Source organism: Triticum aestivum, chromosome 7A (genome assembly GCF_018294505.1).
Source record: "Triticum aestivum cultivar Chinese Spring chromosome 7A, IWGSC CS RefSeq v2.1, whole genome shotgun sequence".
In the NCBI taxonomy this organism is placed as follows: domain Eukaryota; kingdom Viridiplantae; phylum Streptophyta; class Magnoliopsida; order Poales; family Poaceae; genus Triticum; species Triticum aestivum.
Genome location: NC_057812.1, coordinates 34,609,476 through 34,626,492, shown reverse-complemented (window position 1 = coordinate 34,626,492; position 17,017 = coordinate 34,609,476). Strand labels below are relative to the sequence as shown.

Here is a 17,017-nt window from a genome sequence, read left to right as displayed (position 1 = left end):
GTAGTAGACCCCAGGTCATTGCGTCCCTCGAGGAGATCTCTCTCATCGGGCCGGCCCAGCTTGATGGACCCTTCTAGCGTTTGTGATCTAGCTATATATATATGTTTGGGTGGGTAAAATAAGTCTTCAGAAAATGGGTGATCTAGCACTGGAACCTGTCAATGTCGAGGTATCATCCAAGGTGGCGAGGAATAAGTGGGTGATCTAGCTATATGTTTGGGTGGGTGATTAACCAGACCCACTCATGCCCGTGTTGTGTGCCATCTCTACTCCTAATGGAACAGTTGATAGTCTTCGCCGGTTAATTTTCGTCTCACCATTTTCGTCCGGGTTTTTTCGTAGGCTAACCTTGGTAGATATTTTTTTATCGTCCGGTGCTCCTGTTGGTTTTCCCCCTCCGCATCGCCGCTCGATCCAACTCCCCCCTCTCCCTCGGTCTCGCCTCTCCTATGGTTCGCCGCCCGCCGCCGTACCCCGCCGCCCTGCTCCGCTGTTGCCCCTCCCTCTGCCTGCCTCGCCCCTGCTCTAGGGTTCGCCGCCCGCCGGAGCCCCCCGCCGCCCTGCTCCGCTGTTGCCCCTCCCTCCGCCTGCCTCGCCCCCTCCCCTACACTCACCCCTGCCCGATCTGGATCTGGATGAGGCGTTGCCTCCCGTTCCTCTCATCGCGTCCCTTCTGCCAGCCATGGAAGAGGGGAGGAAGAAGCTTCTCTGTAGAATCAGCCGATCGAGCGGGCTCCTGATGTTGGCTTGCGAGAATGCGGCAGATCTCGTCGATGCTGCAGGGCCTGGCCCGTTCCATGTTTCTGGGAAAGGATAGGAAGGTGGAGGAGGAGCACCAGGGGACGGTGCTGCGGTCGTCGGGGACGCTCTGGGGCGAGGGCTTCGAGACGTTCGCTGCCGCGTGCTGGACGTACAAGCACCAGCACCTCTGCTGGCCGTTTCCTCCATACTGACAGATCGCCGTGTTGCTATCCTTGTATGTTGTAGCCAGGAGGAGAGGTAGGCGCGGTGCCGCTCATGGCCGTGGCGTCGTGCTTGTGGTAGTGGTGAATTGGAGAGAACGACCTCCTATCTATGCACGTCCATCTACTGCGGGCTTTCCCTCTTCCAGCAACATCATGTCTCAGTTTGCCGCCGCCATTCATCCGGATGGCCCTGGACATACATACCAGCACCACACCCTTCCTCCTGTTGCTGGGGACGCAGCTATCATCGGTCCTCTGTTGTCTGCAGCCTGGACGTACAAGCCGTCGAAGCTGACGTTCCTTTGCATAGGCTGCACAGACGGGTGTACAAGTTGTTGCTTCTGTTCATCCACGCGCCAGTGACTCACATACGTTGCTAGCTTTTGTTACTTGGTCCATCCCTAGGAAGCAATAAGATTACTTCAGTATGCATATACACGTTGCTAGCTACGTGCAGGGTATCTCAAGTTCACAAATATTTATGAGATTGTTTTACTAGCTTTTGTTATTTTTTGGCCCTTCAGTATGCAGATTGATCTCAACATTCATAAGAATCTTAAAAAAAAATGGAGATGAAAATACTTCAAGTAGTTCTGAGTGGACATCATTTGATAGCATTTTGTTGTAGCATCTACAGAAGACCTTTTCATTTCATTTTACCGAGAAACGCTGGAGGGTTCATGTTTTCCTTATCCAGGACATTTTGAAGGTTTCTGATGCATTCTTACAAGAAGCAACAATCCAGAGGTTAGTCAATGTTTGTCGGGATTTTTCATTTCTAAAGGTACACTAGCGACTATTGTACATATAACTAATTATTTGCTTGCTTTCTTAATCACGTACATCAATATAATCCTCCATGCTAAAAACACTCATTCTAGATTGCGTGAGCTTGTCATACCATTTTTTTTAAGACAAAAAAATAATTTATACTCCACAACTTGATGCATTGTTGTTGCATCAACATTTCCGGAATTGGCAAGTCAATTTTTTAGGTGTATGTTTGCTAAATTGGTGAACACAGTTGGTCTCTTTAATCAGGAAAAAATAGCATGATTCTCTAAGCTACATGAATTACTCTTCAGCGGCATTTCATATCAGTGGTGTGTTACTTGCTATACTGCCTATGTGTGTGTACTGAAGTTTTCTTCTTTTGAATATGTAGGTAATTAGTGAAATGATAAGAGGGTCAACTAATGGTGTTCAATTTTTCCTTCAAGCAAACAGTTTGTACCCAAATACAATACTATTCAGTATCATCCTGAAACCAATATCTCAAAGATTCATTCTTTATGAATTCGAGCCTTGGCAAACCACTCCCATTACAAGGTTCCATAAACATGCTGGATTTGTATGTTGATATTCAAATTAATTGGGCAAAAAATAGATATATTTACTCTGATGTTTTTACATATTTAGGTGAATAGCATCCTGTTTTTACTTCAAATAATTAACAAAAAAATTAAAGATCGTGATTATGTTGTTTATTAAATTCCTCTTGCATTATCTTTGATGAAAAGTATATTATCTGTCAGCAACGATATGTTAATATGGGCAAAGGAAAGTCAAAATATGTTATCTCAGGCCAACATTCTGAAATTAGTGAAGCCCTATAGTATTTACTGGATTGATCGCGACACTGCTCATATTTTTTGGTACTTTAATATCTGAAAATTTTCTTTTAATCATGAGCCGAGGAGATAATGGGTTGCAGGCACGCGCCCCGTCCTTCTCTTGTTCAAGGTTTGGCGGATGCATTAAGTTTGGAGAGGAAACTAACATGAATGACCAGGCGATCTTTTTCTGACCTTTTTCTCCCTTTCTAATTACTCCTCTCATTTCCTCTGTTCTTCTCAGCCATCTACTTTTCTATCGCCATATCGATCTCTAAACTCACTTCATCTTTTTTCTTCCAATTCATCCGATTGTTGTGTTCCAAGCACACATGTCATAAAGCATCACCTCCTGCTTGTTCGAACATGTTTGATGTACTTACATATTAACATGTTTGATGTACTTACACATTAACAAAACTGATCAGTAACATTCATGCCGAATTATTTGGGTTTGGTCCTCTGCTTTTTTACTGTTTATTTATTGATGAAGATAGCAGATGTTCATGTTTTTAAATATAGTTACATGTGTTTGTACAAAAAAAATATAGTTACATGTGCTTCCAGTTGGTAGAGATCAAAAAATTAACTCACTGATGCAAGGAAAAAGAGCTCTTTTATAGACACTGCCAGCAGTGGATACATGGTGAGCCTTTCTGAATGTGTTTTATGAAATAAGGCTAATTTAAGGTCATTTTTTTGTTGGATAAAAAACAGACAGTTGGTTATTGGGTTATTCGTGTTTGTTCTCAATTTCTCATGTCGCTCTCTTCTCTGTCCAGGGATACGGGTGCCAGGACGACACCATCTTCTGCGCCGTCTGCCTTCCTCTCCTCCAGCGGGAGAGGCCCCTGCCTTCCTCTCCTCCTGCGTGGTGGCAGATGGCCGCAGTTAACAGCGCTCCTGCGAGCGGGGGACACGAGTGCGGTGCAGACAGTGACCAGGTGTGACGAGACAGCCGCCGGCCAACTGTGGGCGGTTCTTTCACGTGCAGTAGACCGTGCCATTCTATGACGAGGATGTGTTCCAGGTGAGCATTCTCTGAAATGGTTACCTGCTTCACGAAATGCATTCATAAGTAGCGCTTTTCTTGTTAGATCATCATAAAAATCTGGATCTTACATTTGATACCATGTTTATTTTATGAAATTGCTATCTCATTCACATGCCAGACTGATCCACTAGCCAAAAATGTAACAGGAAATGGAAACAAATGAAACTGGATGCTCATCATGTATTTCATGAAGAAATTTGCATGTCTGGGGCATGTCTCCATATAAAAGGCCGATCTCTGCACAACAGTAGTTTCTTCAGGTTATGGTGTCCGATTTTTTTCATCTCATTTTGCCATGCACTAGATTACATGGTTAATACTGTCACTATGCAATAACTGGGAAGATTACGGAGGGAAGGGACAATATGTAAGATGGGGCAAGGAGGCTGGTGTAGATCTTGCTTCTCATGACGACTTCATATCTGATGCAACACTTCAGAGCTACTACAAAAGCTTTTTTTAGGAAGCTACTACAAAGCTTTTTTTCAGAAGCTACTACAAAGCTTTTGTTCAGGTAAATTTCTAGCTTAAATGGCCATCGGAAATGGATTCCTGTTATCCGTCATGCTTGGTGACTAATGGATATCATCATATGCATAGCTATATGAAATGCTACCAGCAAACAGTTACTGTAGTTTACCAGCTCTGAATTCTGTAGTCGTGTTTTCCTGTTATACCAGACTTTCAATATTGTGCATATGTTTCCTTTTCTTAGCTTGTTTTTTCAAGAGTAAACACAATCACAAATGAGGCCTACAAAGACGATCCTACCATTCTTAACTAGACGATGATCGTCGAGTCATGCTGCCCTTCACATCCATCAGGCGATACACTCTAGGTCCTTATCGCGGTCTTATTTTTGGGACTTTGAAACCATCTTCCATCACGTCTAATATTGTTGTATTTCATAATAGTAATTGTTCAGCCTTTGACTGACATATGGATGATATTTGTAATATATTTCTTTCTTCCATATTACCAGGAAATATGTCGAAGCACAGAATATATTCCATTTGCAGTGGACTAACAGAACAACACAACACATAAAAAGAGGAGTATAAGTGGAAACCTTTCTTTATCTTTAAATTCTTGAGGACGGTAACATTATGATGAAGGTGGAACCATAGAGAGATGTGTATTTTTAATTGAGATATTTTCAGGAGTACCTTTGCAAAGCTGATATATCTTTCTTTTACAAGATATGGTTGCACTTGCTTCATCTACATAGGCCGTCTGGAATGCCATGAGGTCGGGATTGGTGTAGGAAATCTTCAAAGCTATTATATTGGTCTCCAGAAACTTGCAATACATCAATGCATTTTTATTTTTATTTTTTTGCTGACACCACAGCTACCACCTCTTCACTAAATGACAGAGGTTGCCAGCAACTGCACATGGAAAGATTGAATGTTATATTCTGTCTACTAATCAATAAGGAGGGAGATCAAATTACTGCTCTCAAATATTCACCTGATTGATTTTGAAAATAGGGTTAAAAATGGTGTTATGAATGAAGATGGATGGGGGTGAGGGCTGGGAGAAAGATGTTGTATTGCAAGAAGAAGTTGGTTAAGAAGACTGATGATTATGAGAATGAAGGACACGAACTTTTGAATTAGACCAATTGTTTGATCGATCATTTTTGTTCTCTTGAAAACGGTGTATGGTCAATTTTAGTATTCTGATGTGATTGAAGAATATAGGAGGGACAAAGAGATGTGCTACTGCCAGGACAATTATGACTTTCTATTCAGGTATTCAGTTATGATTCTCCATGCTCATGCTTCTCCTATTCACCTGGAAGTTTATTGATGGGAGGGAAGCCACTTCTACTTTGATGATTTCTTGGAAGTTCAGGTTAAACACTTTTGCTCTTAAAGTCTGTTTATCAATTCTTTGGATAACCTATGTAACGATTGGTTTTGATTTTCATACAGCTAGGTGAATTTACGATCAGTATATACAAGTCAGGTTGTTTGCGAGAAAATTTCATTCCTTAGAATCATTGTCATTGTTGTTGCCTACAAGGTACTTGAAGAAAATGCCCGAGACATATTTTAAGGAGTATAATTCAGCACTAAGGCTATTATTACAACGATGAAATCTTTGTTGTGGTAGTTATGTCTTCAAATGTGTCGATCCCTATCGGCTTACTGAAGTAAACTTTTTTTTGTCGATTTCTATTGGCTTACTGACAGCTTGTTTATTCTTTTCAAATTTTAATTCCTTGATCTTTGCCTCTGCCCATCTCCATATCACACAGAAGGTGCTCAGTGCAATGCATCATGCAGTGATTCCATGATAGCTAGGAATTAGGAACTGGCCATCATTTGTATGTTTCTACAATTTTCCTGCTTGTTGGAACATGTTTGATGTACTTACACATTAACAAAAATGATCTGTAACATTCATGAAAATATTTGGGTTTGGTCCTCTGCTTTTTTACTGTTCATTTACTCATGAAGATAGCAGATGTCCCTGTTTTTAAATATAGTTATCTGTGCTTCCAGTTGGTAGAGATCAAAGTATTAACTCGCCGATGTAGGGAAAAAGAGCTCTTTTATATACACTACTAGCAGTGGATACAGGGTGAGCCGTTTTGAAATTTTTTCATAGAATAACTCCCGTATAAGGTCTGGTCTTTTGGGTATACAATCCTTTCTTGAGATGAGCATTGGCAGCTCACATAAGTATACAGTAGTATATTTGACAGATGATGATGATCATTGGCAGCTCAGATAAGTATACAGTAGCATATTTGACAGATGAGCATTGGCGACTCTTCTAAATCTGTGTTTACCACTTAACAATGAACTATGTAATTTAATCAATAGACTCACTTCAGTTGCCATGCTAATTGAAAATCTATATGTCAAATGATGCGTCTGTCAAGTGGAAGTTACTTATATTTTCTTACGTCACCTAAGTTTCTTTTTAGCAAGCTTATTTAAGTGCGGCCAAAGTGTACTTTGTTTTTTAGATGATCTCCATGTTTTCTATTGAGATCAGAGAGCAGCTGAAGTAGTGATGGGACTATACCATTTTTAGGTTCTGAAGGCAAAGCTTCTTACAGAGTTAGTCACATTTGTCAGTTCTGTGAGTAGAAGAAATCTTGATAGCTTGTTGCTTCTGCTCAGTGTGCTTGGTGCATAAATTGATTGCTTGCTGCAAATGTTGTTTAGTGTCCTATTTCATGGTAGCTGCGAATGCTATATATTTGGAGATTTTGTTGCCGGTATTTGGAGTGCTAGGAGAGTTTCTAAACTACTGTCACCGCATCATAGATAGGATAGTGAACCAATGTGACATATGTATAACATTTCATGTGAGATTCTTTGCAGCAAACTGCATGAGCAAGCAGTCCATAAGTATCATGTGAAAGAGAGAGGACGCCATGGTGAAGATGAGGTGAGCGTTATCCGGTTTTAAAGGAGAAGGCCCCAGCGAGAAATGTCCTGCTAAGATGGGAAACTGAGCGGTAAGGCAGGAAAGGGAAGTGTGAATCGTGGGGTGGGGTTTTCGTGTTGGGACCGCATGTTGGGATAACATATGGGTTGGATTTGGCGGCGTCCGGAGTATCCATACGGTTAAATTTTGGGGAGCTCGCTTAGTGTCCTAACATGTTCGAACGTATGAGGGAGAAATCAGATTTAACCTTGGATATGACCATTTGTGTGATTTATTTGTATGGATCGTAGCCCATAGCAAAGCACGGGCGCTCTACTAGTGTTGCTAGTAAGTCCTTGTTCAACAAAGAATGTATCGCACCTCCACCTTGTGGGAAGCACATCATGAGCGCATTGCGATATGCGTCATTCACCTCTGCATTGAGGGAGATACACTCTCCCGTCAACCGCTTGTGGAAGGATTCTTGTCAACAGCTCTTGCGACCCCAATGGCAGGAAAGGGAGGATTGGTCGGCATCTACGTGTAGCAAGCTGGGGGAGGGATTATTTTGTTTCAAGTGTGTCAAATATTTTGCACAAGATAGGTCACAATAATGTATTCTGTACAAGGTAAGGATCCTCCTAATATGGGGGCAAAGCCCCCCCCCCCCCCAATATATAAATGGTGGACCAGACGAAGCCCTATAATTCAAACTTAATTACTCATTCATGATTGATATCATTATAATTATTAGAAAGAACATAATATTCCATCTTTCATATTTCTTCCCATCATCCATTCGTTCAACCTTCTACTCTTGATGGATTTTTTTCTGGGTTTTTCAACCCCTTCTTATGGTATCTCTACTCATGTCTAAGTTTTTTTTTTAAAGCAAACCAAAGCTTTATAACTTAACGGTGTCCGGGTAAATCACCGGAGACACATACAGCCACTTGGGCGGGTACATCGTACGCCCACTCGATAGCCGAGTTTGCAGGACACATACGGCCGAGGCCTGCTAGTTCATGGGCCGCGGAGTTTGCACTACGCCTACACCATTTTATTACAAACTTAGAAAACCACAGTTTGAGCTGGTATTTTGTATCCTCAATCACGGCTGCATACGCCGAGGAATCGACCTTGCACACGTCCATTTCTTCTGCCAACAGCTGCGAGTCCGTCTCGAACTCCACTTGGGTGATCCCCAGATCGGCTGCAAAGGAGACTGCGTTTGAAAAAGCCATTACTTCAGCCGCAAACGCATCTTGGATGAGCTCCTGTCGACCAGCCCGCGCGCCCACCACGATGCCATCGCTTGTCCTTGCCACTGATCCCCACCTTGCATGGTTTTCTCCTGGGATGAAGGATCCATCAATATTGAATTTCACCATGTCTCCCTCAGGCGGCCTCCAAAGATCAGTGCTTTGTGCCTTAGGAGCCGGGAGATATACTTGCATATACTCAAGTGTGCAGCTTTGTGTTCGTCTCGCAATATCAGCCGCAGGCATCACAACTTCCCCCTTTCTCAGTTTATTCATGGCACTCCACCACATCCACCAAAACGTCAAGATTTGCATGCGTTTTAGGATATCTACCCCCCATAAGTAGTCCAACATAGCATGCACAGATGGGATTACTTCCAGGTCCCTTCTTTCCTTCTCTAAGGATAAATCTCTCCACACCTCCTTGACCGCTTTGCACTTGATGAACAAGTGTCCTCCATCTTCATCCGCACGTCCGCAGAAAAAGCATTTCGTTCCCTCCACCGCAAGGCCTTGCCTCTGCATGTTCGTTAGCAAGGCTAGAGATTCATGCCTCAGTCTCCATGTAAACATCTGGGCCGTTCTCGGGCATGATAACTTCCATATCCTTTTCCAAGAATCATCTGCGCATATATTCAGGTTGCCCACTTCCGCAGAGCTCATTCCTGCCCCGCCATTCTTCCTTATTGATTTTAGCTCCATATGCAGTTTGTAGGCACTCTTTACAGAATGAACACCTTTGTTGTCAAATTGCCATGCCACAAAGTCCTGCACACCCTCTCGTAGTGGCATCTGTAAGATATGCCTTGCATCCTCCGCACAGAAGGTATCCCACACCAGACGTTCGTCCCATTGCCCCGTGGCTGGGTCCATCAGCTCACTAACATTCTGCATCAGATTATTTCCTCTTGGGGTTAGAACTTTCCGTGACCATGGCCTTGGAATCCAAGGGTCTTCCCATATGTTAACACTATCGCCATCGCCAATGCGCCAGATGTAACCTTCGCAGATTAGGTCAAGCCCTTTCAGCAAACTCCTCCACGCATATGAGATACCATCGCGTGCCTCAACCTGCAGCACATGACAATTCGGGAAATATCGGGCTTTGAGAACACGGGCGTGTAGTGTGTCCGGATTTTGAATGAGCCTCCAGGCCTGTCTCGAGAGCATTGCCATGTTAAAACTATGCATATCGTGAAAGCCTAAACCCCCTTGCGCCTTTGGCTTTACTAGTTTCTCCCATCCAATCCAGTGAACTGTGTTCTCCTTATCTTGTTGGCTCCACCAGTAGTTACCAATTAGGGCGCTAAGTTCATGGCAGAAGCTCTTGGTTAAGTCGAAGCACGACATAGCAAAAGTGGGTATGGCCTGCGCCACCGCCGTCAGTAGAGTTTCTTTGCCTACCTTGGCAATGAGCTTCTCCTTCCACCCATAGATGCGTCCCGCCAACGCCCCCTTGATGAAAGCGAACGTTCTCTTCCTGGACCGCCCGACATGGACCGGCAGCCCAAGGTACTTCTCCTTCCAATCCTCACTCCTAATCTACAATGTGTCTTTAACTGCATCCCTTGCCTCCGTGTTAGTATTGGGACTAAACATTAAAGCAGACTTTTCCACGTTGATGCACTGTCCGGAACACTGCTCATAGAGGTCGAGGATCTCTTTTAGAGCAGCATCTTCCTGTTGGTTTGATTTCTTCAGAATTACGGAGTCATCTGCAAAGAACAGGTGTGACACCACCGGCGCTGCTGGGCATATCTTGACACCACTTATTTTGCCTTCTCTTTCTGCCGCATGTAGCAAAGCTGATAGACCTTCGACACAAATTGCAAATAAATAGGGGGAGGCCGGATCACCTTGCCGAAGGCCCCTGGACGGGCAAAACTGCTCCGTGAGCTGACCATTTACCTTAATTTGGTATCGGACAGTTGTCACACACTTCATAATGAGATTGACCCACTGTGTGTTGAAGCCCAACTTCTGGAGCATTGCTTGCAAAAAGCTCCATTCAACGCGATCGTAGGCTTTGCTCATGTCCGCCTTGACTGCAGTGTATCCCTCCTTTCCCTTCTTCTTGGTCATGAGAAAGTGCGTCAGTTCGTAAGCCACCAAAACGTTATCGGTGATAAGCCGCCCCGGGACGAACGCACTCTGGTTTTCAGAGATGAGTGAAGGCATGATGATCTTCAGGCGATTGACAATCACTTTAGAGATCAACTTATACAGGACATTACACAATGAGATTGGCCGCAGGTCTTTGATCCTGTTTTGGTTTTTGACCTTTGGTATGAGCACAACTACGATATCATTCCAACCTGACGGAATCTCACCACCATTCAGCACGGCAAGGACCTCGTCCACAATCTTGTCCCCCATAAAGTGCCAGTGCTTCTTATAGACAATGGACGGCATCCCGTCCGGTCCCGGAGCCTTGAGATCACCTATATGATCAAGAGCGGCCTTGATTTCCTCTCAGGAAAATTCAGCATTAAGCATATCCTGCATGGCAGTAGTGACCCTTGGCTCTACTTTCTCAATAAGATCAGCCAAACTGGCATCACTATGTGAGGTGAATAGTTCCTGAAAAAAAGAACAGACATAGTCAGATAAACCCTCTCCTTCCTTCACCATAGATCCATCCTCCCTCTTCAACTCCTTCACCCTATTCTCCTTCTTCCTCGCTGAAGCATAGGCCATAAAATATCTCGTACTCCTATTCCCATCCTTCAACCATGGGAGGGATGCCCTGCAGGTTGGTCTTCTCAAGCGGATCGGAGACGGCTCCACGGTCTCCGTTTGGCATGACAAGTGGATTCCTGGCACTTTGTCTATGACGCCGGTCTGCAACATTGGCAATGTTCAGTTGAATGTGGTGGCAGACCTCATTGACCAAAGTAACTGGTCGTGGAAGACCGATGTGGTTCACGAAAATTTCATACCCCCAGATGTGGATGCTATTCTCAACATTCCGTTGAGGCAAGGAGGAGGTGATGATTCGTTGGCATGGGCTCTTGAAAAATCGGGTTGCTACACTGCAAGATCAGCGTATCATGCTCTAATGACTCGGAACGAGCAAACTGCTCTAGAGGAAGGGACGTTTACCGAATCTTCATTGACAGACAAACAGATGTGGTCTCGGTTGTGGAAGCTCAAAGTCATCCCAAGAGTGAGAGTCTTCTGGTGGAGGGTATTACATGGCATCCTCCCAGTAGAAGCAACTCTTAAACACCGTCACATTGCTACGGTTAGTACATGCAAAATCTGTCTTCACTCTGACGAAGACATGATGCATGCCCTGCTGGACTGTTCTCATGCCAGGCAGTTTTGGGATGCAGCCCCCGAATGGTTGAACATCAAAAGGCCGGTATTGCACCCTCTGACCTGGTCAAGAGATATCCTGTGCGATCAAATGTTCTCAGAGTCATAGAGAGCGACAATAGTGACTGTTATGTGGACGATTTGGACCTCACGGAACAATATCACCCATGACAAAAAGGCATACAATCCAATTCAGTCTCTGAAGCGGGTTCGGGAGTCCCTAGCAGTTCTTGAGCTGCCTCGTGATCACGCTCGAATCCTGCCCGGCCATGGTCGGCGCCCGCCTGAGTTGGGATGGATCAAAATAAACACTGATGGAAGTGTTGCAATGGATGTAAGGAGGGGAGGGGCAGGGGAGTAGCTCGGTCCCGATCATCCTTTCTTGCAGCATGGTGCAAACCATACCCAGGGGTCACGGACCCGCTCATAGCTGAAGCTTTTGCTATCCGCGATGGAGTCATCTTCACGCATCTTCGGGGCTATGAAGAAGTGGTTCTGGAGTCTGATAATTTGGAGATTGTGAATCTCTGGAACTCGCGTCACACCTCTCGTGCGGTGGTGGCGCCTATCTTTTCTAAAATTGGGGAGCATGTTCCTTTGTTTAAGTCTTTTGTAGTTCAGCATGTCGGTAGGGCAGCCAACGTCCCTGCTCATCTCTGTGCGAAGCAAGCAAGCACTTTAGATGTTACAGAGTGTTGGCTTGATACCACACCAAGTTTTCCTGTAACTAGCCTCTGAGCAGATTTTGCTGGAGGAGTTGATGTTGAATAAAGAGCTCCCAGTTTCACCCTAAAAAAAGGGAATCGTTTGACACCGGCGCACCGACCGAAGCTTCGGCCGGTCCCGCGTGCGCCGCTCGATCACAGCGACCAACCCCAAAAAGAATCGGGCAATCCACGTTTGCGTTGTTTTTTTATTGGCCCATCACATGGCCTTGGCCCACCATGGCCGCTCGTCCAGCTTTTCTCGTTCAGATTTCTTCTTATCTTCAGCGTTACCCTCTGTTGGGTCATCACGTGCTGCGACCATAGTGATTGCATGTTGGAACCAATGATATTTTTTGTTGCATTGACTCATGGTGGAGCTACGACCCGCGACGACGGGGAAAACGAATTTTGCTGCAATGGTAATCGGATTTTGCTATGAGCGATGAGAAAATTTGCTAGATCAATTCATGGCAGAGGTGCGACTTGGGACGGCAACAACAACGATTTGTTGCTGCAACTGTTGTTGTCTTTCTGTGCGAGTTTTTTTGCTACATCCATTTTTTATGATGATGACCGGTGGCCCTTGTTCGTGCAACCCTGTGCAACGAGCGTCGACGGTGGTAAAAAGCTTCAACCAGCATAGGAAAAAGTTTCAACCGACGCGAGAAAAAGCTTCAACGGGCACACGGCGATGGGGATGTGGGCGAGATTTGTTGGAACCGACCTTCGACAGAGCTACATGCTACAACCACGTCGCAAAGTGCTACAACCAGCTCCACACACGGCTACAATTGGCACTGCATTTTGCTTCATCGCACAAACGACATCTCGGTGTTTTTGCTACAATCGATGGCACAACTTGCTACATCCAACGTCGTGTTTCGCTACAACCGGCATCACGTTTTTCTTCATCATACAAAATGTCATCGTGGATTTTGCTACAATCAACGTCGCATCTTGCTAGAACCGGCACAACGAGCTAGAACCGGGTCTCAAATTTGCCAGAACCGGCGAGCCGAGTTGCTACGACGGTCAGCGGCAGCGAACGACGATCTCGTTTTTTTGCTGCAACCGTTGTCGATGTTTGCTATGATCAGCAGGTGGTTTTGCTGTGACCAGCAACTGAAGAGGAGGTACATTGCTCGTCCATGGGGTGTTACGAACTGGCGATCGCCGCCATCGGAGCTGCACCCCGTCGTTAGCCAGAGCTGCGACCATGATAATTTTTGACTGCAACCTGCAAGCACTCAATGTTGCATGCGCCAAGCCGACGAGAAACGCATGGGAGGCACCGACCACTGGCGAGGGCGACCGGCGGCGAAGCGGCGGCGTGGGAGGTGGTCATCCATGGCGAGTGCCTGCGGCGCCACTGCTCCTGTTCTTTGCTGGCATCACCAAATTTGTTTTTCAAGAGAAAACGGTACGAGAAGCCTAGATCCGATGGCTGTACGTGGACACATCCAACGTCTGGGCTGCGACCGGCCCAAATTTGGGCCGGTGCGCCGGCGCTTATTATACTGTCCAAAAAAAATAGTCTTCATAATTTTTTTCGTCCCACCACTTTTGTATGGTTTTTTTTCGTTGGTTTTTTCCGTCCCACATGACACCACCCCTCCCGCACAAAAAAAAAACAGCCCGCACGAAACACCACTCCTATCGATCTCCTCGAGGAGACACCGCCGCCGCGTGAAACCCCGGGGCTTCCTCCTCCGCCGCCATCTGGTTCCCCTCCGCTCCCATCTGCCGCCTCTGCCAAGATCCGAGGCCTCCGACTTGTGGGACGCCGCCGCCGCCGCGGAACCCTCGGGCAAGGCATGGCGTGGCCGCTTCGCGAGCAGCGAGGAGCAGCGCATGGCCATGCCCTGCATCGAGGAGGAGCTCAGGTATTTTCAAATCGAGAAGGAACACCACTGTCATTCTACATGGTGGTCGCTCCCCTCGATCCCCTCCATCGCCTCCAACATACAATCTCGCCGTCGCCGAGGTATGGGATCGCCGCCGAGCCGAGGTACGAGATCGCCTCCATCGTGTTCCTTCCCTGGCCACGCCCCTCCCAATTTCTTCCCCTAACCCAGCTAGGGTTCTTACCCGCCGCCACTTCCCTGCTGCTACCCCGCCACCCGATGCCCTCCACGGACACACCACCATGATGGCGGAAGGAAGAGCAAGAGGGGGTCGTCGAGGCTGGGTGAACATGTGGAAGCCGAGACGAGGACGGACACGTCCAGATCAGGTGCTCGCGCCTGATCTTGATTAGTGTGGTCATGGCGTTTGAAGGTTGAGCATTAGACGGATGCATCCAGAGCAGGTCCAAGCCGGCCTTGGCCCCATTTTCTTCACTTGATTCGTATTGCCATGGTGACGTACATGCCTAATCTCTTGTCATTGCTCTGCTCAGACCTGACCTACATGGCTGAGCGAGATCGAGGTCGGACGCCGGTCATGTTCTCCTCCCGTGCAAGCTCCGCACTGAAGCATCCAACATTCCAACACATGGTGAGATATCTTTTCTGATGAAATTTTATTTTCGGAGATGTTCATTCATAGTTTTGATGACCTCTTGATTCATGTCATTAGTATTATTATTTCGACAGAGCAAAGATGGTTTTCTCTTTTCAGTACTTTTCAGAAAGGCAATATCCCTGTGACCCGAAGATTTGAGACAATATACAACATGTTCTGTGTCCATATCCGCTTGAAGAAAATCTATAACATGATATGTCACATAACTTCTTGTTAGGTTACAACAATAGTTGCGGACGCAATCCAAGTGTTACATAGATTTCTATTTATTTATTTTGCACTGTTATTTTTGTATTGTGATGTAAAGAAGGAATGTATATTGTAGGGGGTTTGCTACATGCTACATATATCTTACTCAGTTAGTCAGTTTATATTCCTGTAATGAGAAATGGCACAATCATCTCGTGCCACTTCATGGGAGCAGCAGAAGTAGCATCTATGCTATGGTCTGAAGTAGAACACTAATCAGTTCAATAAATATGCACTTCCCAAGTTCCTTATGCAAATGAAATGGCACAATTTTCCTTGTGCCCTGATGTACGAGTGAACAATAGCATGATATAACTCAAGTTCATGGTAGGTAAACCTTTTGCCTTATCTATATATGTGCATATCCTTTTTCAACGTTGACATCATATATCTCGCAAAAAAAACGTTGATATCATATGAGATATTCTATGTCGCTGTTAATAGTTTTGAGAACAAGTTTGAGCAAATCAAGCATATTGTTATTTTTTTCAAGCTCAGTTGGAGCACAAATTTATTTTTATCTATGGTTTGCAGTTGTAAAGAATTTGTACACTCCGGAGCAAGTATTGTGATTACAATTACAAACAATATTCCTAAGTTCTTGAGGATGTGAGTGCTCGATGTAAACTTGCGGTGTAATCTTGACCGAGCAAGAACGGCGATGTGATGCTCGTGGAAGATGAGGTCAAGGAGGTGAACACGCTGATGATATTATTGTAACTAAGGTGAGGAGATCAAGAGGATCAACAACCTCTTGAACGGGCTCTTCGTCGCTGCCACCAACAACAGTTACGAGCTTGTGAGGTAGCTGCTGGAGCGTTGGAGCATCCTTGAAAAGAAGATGAACAAACTGTTGATCAAGTTGTTCAACGAGGATGAGAGAGACGACCATGGTAGGGAGCAAAAGAAGGCGTAGACTGGCTGCAAACTTCGACAGGGGGCCGAAGAAGAAAAAAGAAGAGTGATTTACTGGTGAAAGAAAATCGAAAGCATGTTCGAACTATTAAATTATATATGCCCCTGTTGCAACACATGTTAGATTAGTACACTGTCATAATTCCAACAAAATGCAGAACAAGTGATACACCTTTCTCACAAATATTACACTGATGGCATTTGGCTTTTGACTACATAGAAGTGAGTAGAGGTGAATGAATGTTTTAGGATGGAGGCTAGGCACTGTGAGCGAGTTCCTTCCAATACTACGTCTGTCACTGTCACTGTATGCCTCATTGCACTGTGAGTATTATCCTCTTTAATTATCTTGCACTACAGATTTGTTGTACGGAACAAAATTATAGGTGGTATTCGTTGTTTGTCCTCTTAACTATGTCTATGGAACAATGATCGCACATATTCCCGTATGCTAGGTTCTCTTCACATTTATGCAGTCTTGTTGGGACAAAAAAGAAAAGCAGTTATAATAAGCAGACATATTCTTCCTGTTTATGTATTCTTGCTCGGAGGGAAAAACAAAGTTTGATATTGCCACAAGCATTAAACATGGCTTTGTCATCTCTCACCATCAGATGCAGATAGAGTCTCTTGAGAAGTTTAATGTTGTTTACTGAATGGAGGGATGACAATATATGCTTTCAGTTCATTTAAGTTTTCTTCAGCTAACCATTTCTTCTTTGAGACTCCATCTTATCGTATTCCCAACTTTTTGAAAAAAATATGTTGTGCCCATGCATGCATTTTTCATGTTTTGAATCAGTGTTACTGAATAATTTCCCTACCTTGGAAAATGTGGCAAATTACATTTAATTAGATATGGTTTTATAGCAAATTGCATGAGCGAGAGGCTCATATCATTTTCCATCAATTCATACAATTTTTTCGCTAGGATAGAAGGGTAAATGCATTGGCTAATTGCTTCATGAGTTAATAATGGACACGGTGCCAGCGGCACACGTGAGATATCAGATCTGCCTTCTTG

General features: G+C 44.8%; 2 long non-coding RNA genes across 2 annotated transcripts; both read left to right on the top strand.

The window, feature by feature from the left end:
* Positions 1–513: 513 nt before the first annotated feature.
* On the top strand, positions 514–5,892 carry LOC123152069 (uncharacterized). The gene is made up of 5 exons (XR_006476011.1): positions 514–1,712; positions 2,131–3,224; positions 3,361–3,608; positions 3,779–5,489; positions 5,570–5,892. It is a non-coding gene; the product is annotated as an uncharacterized lncRNA (long non-coding RNA).
* Positions 5,893–13,947: 8,055 nt separating this feature from the next.
* LOC123154280 (uncharacterized) lies at positions 13,948–16,362 on the top strand. Its single transcript, XR_006476757.1, has 3 exons — positions 13,948–14,614; positions 14,705–14,802; positions 15,613–16,362. It is a non-coding gene; the product is annotated as an uncharacterized lncRNA (long non-coding RNA).
* The last annotated feature ends 655 nt before the right edge of the window (positions 16,363–17,017 follow it).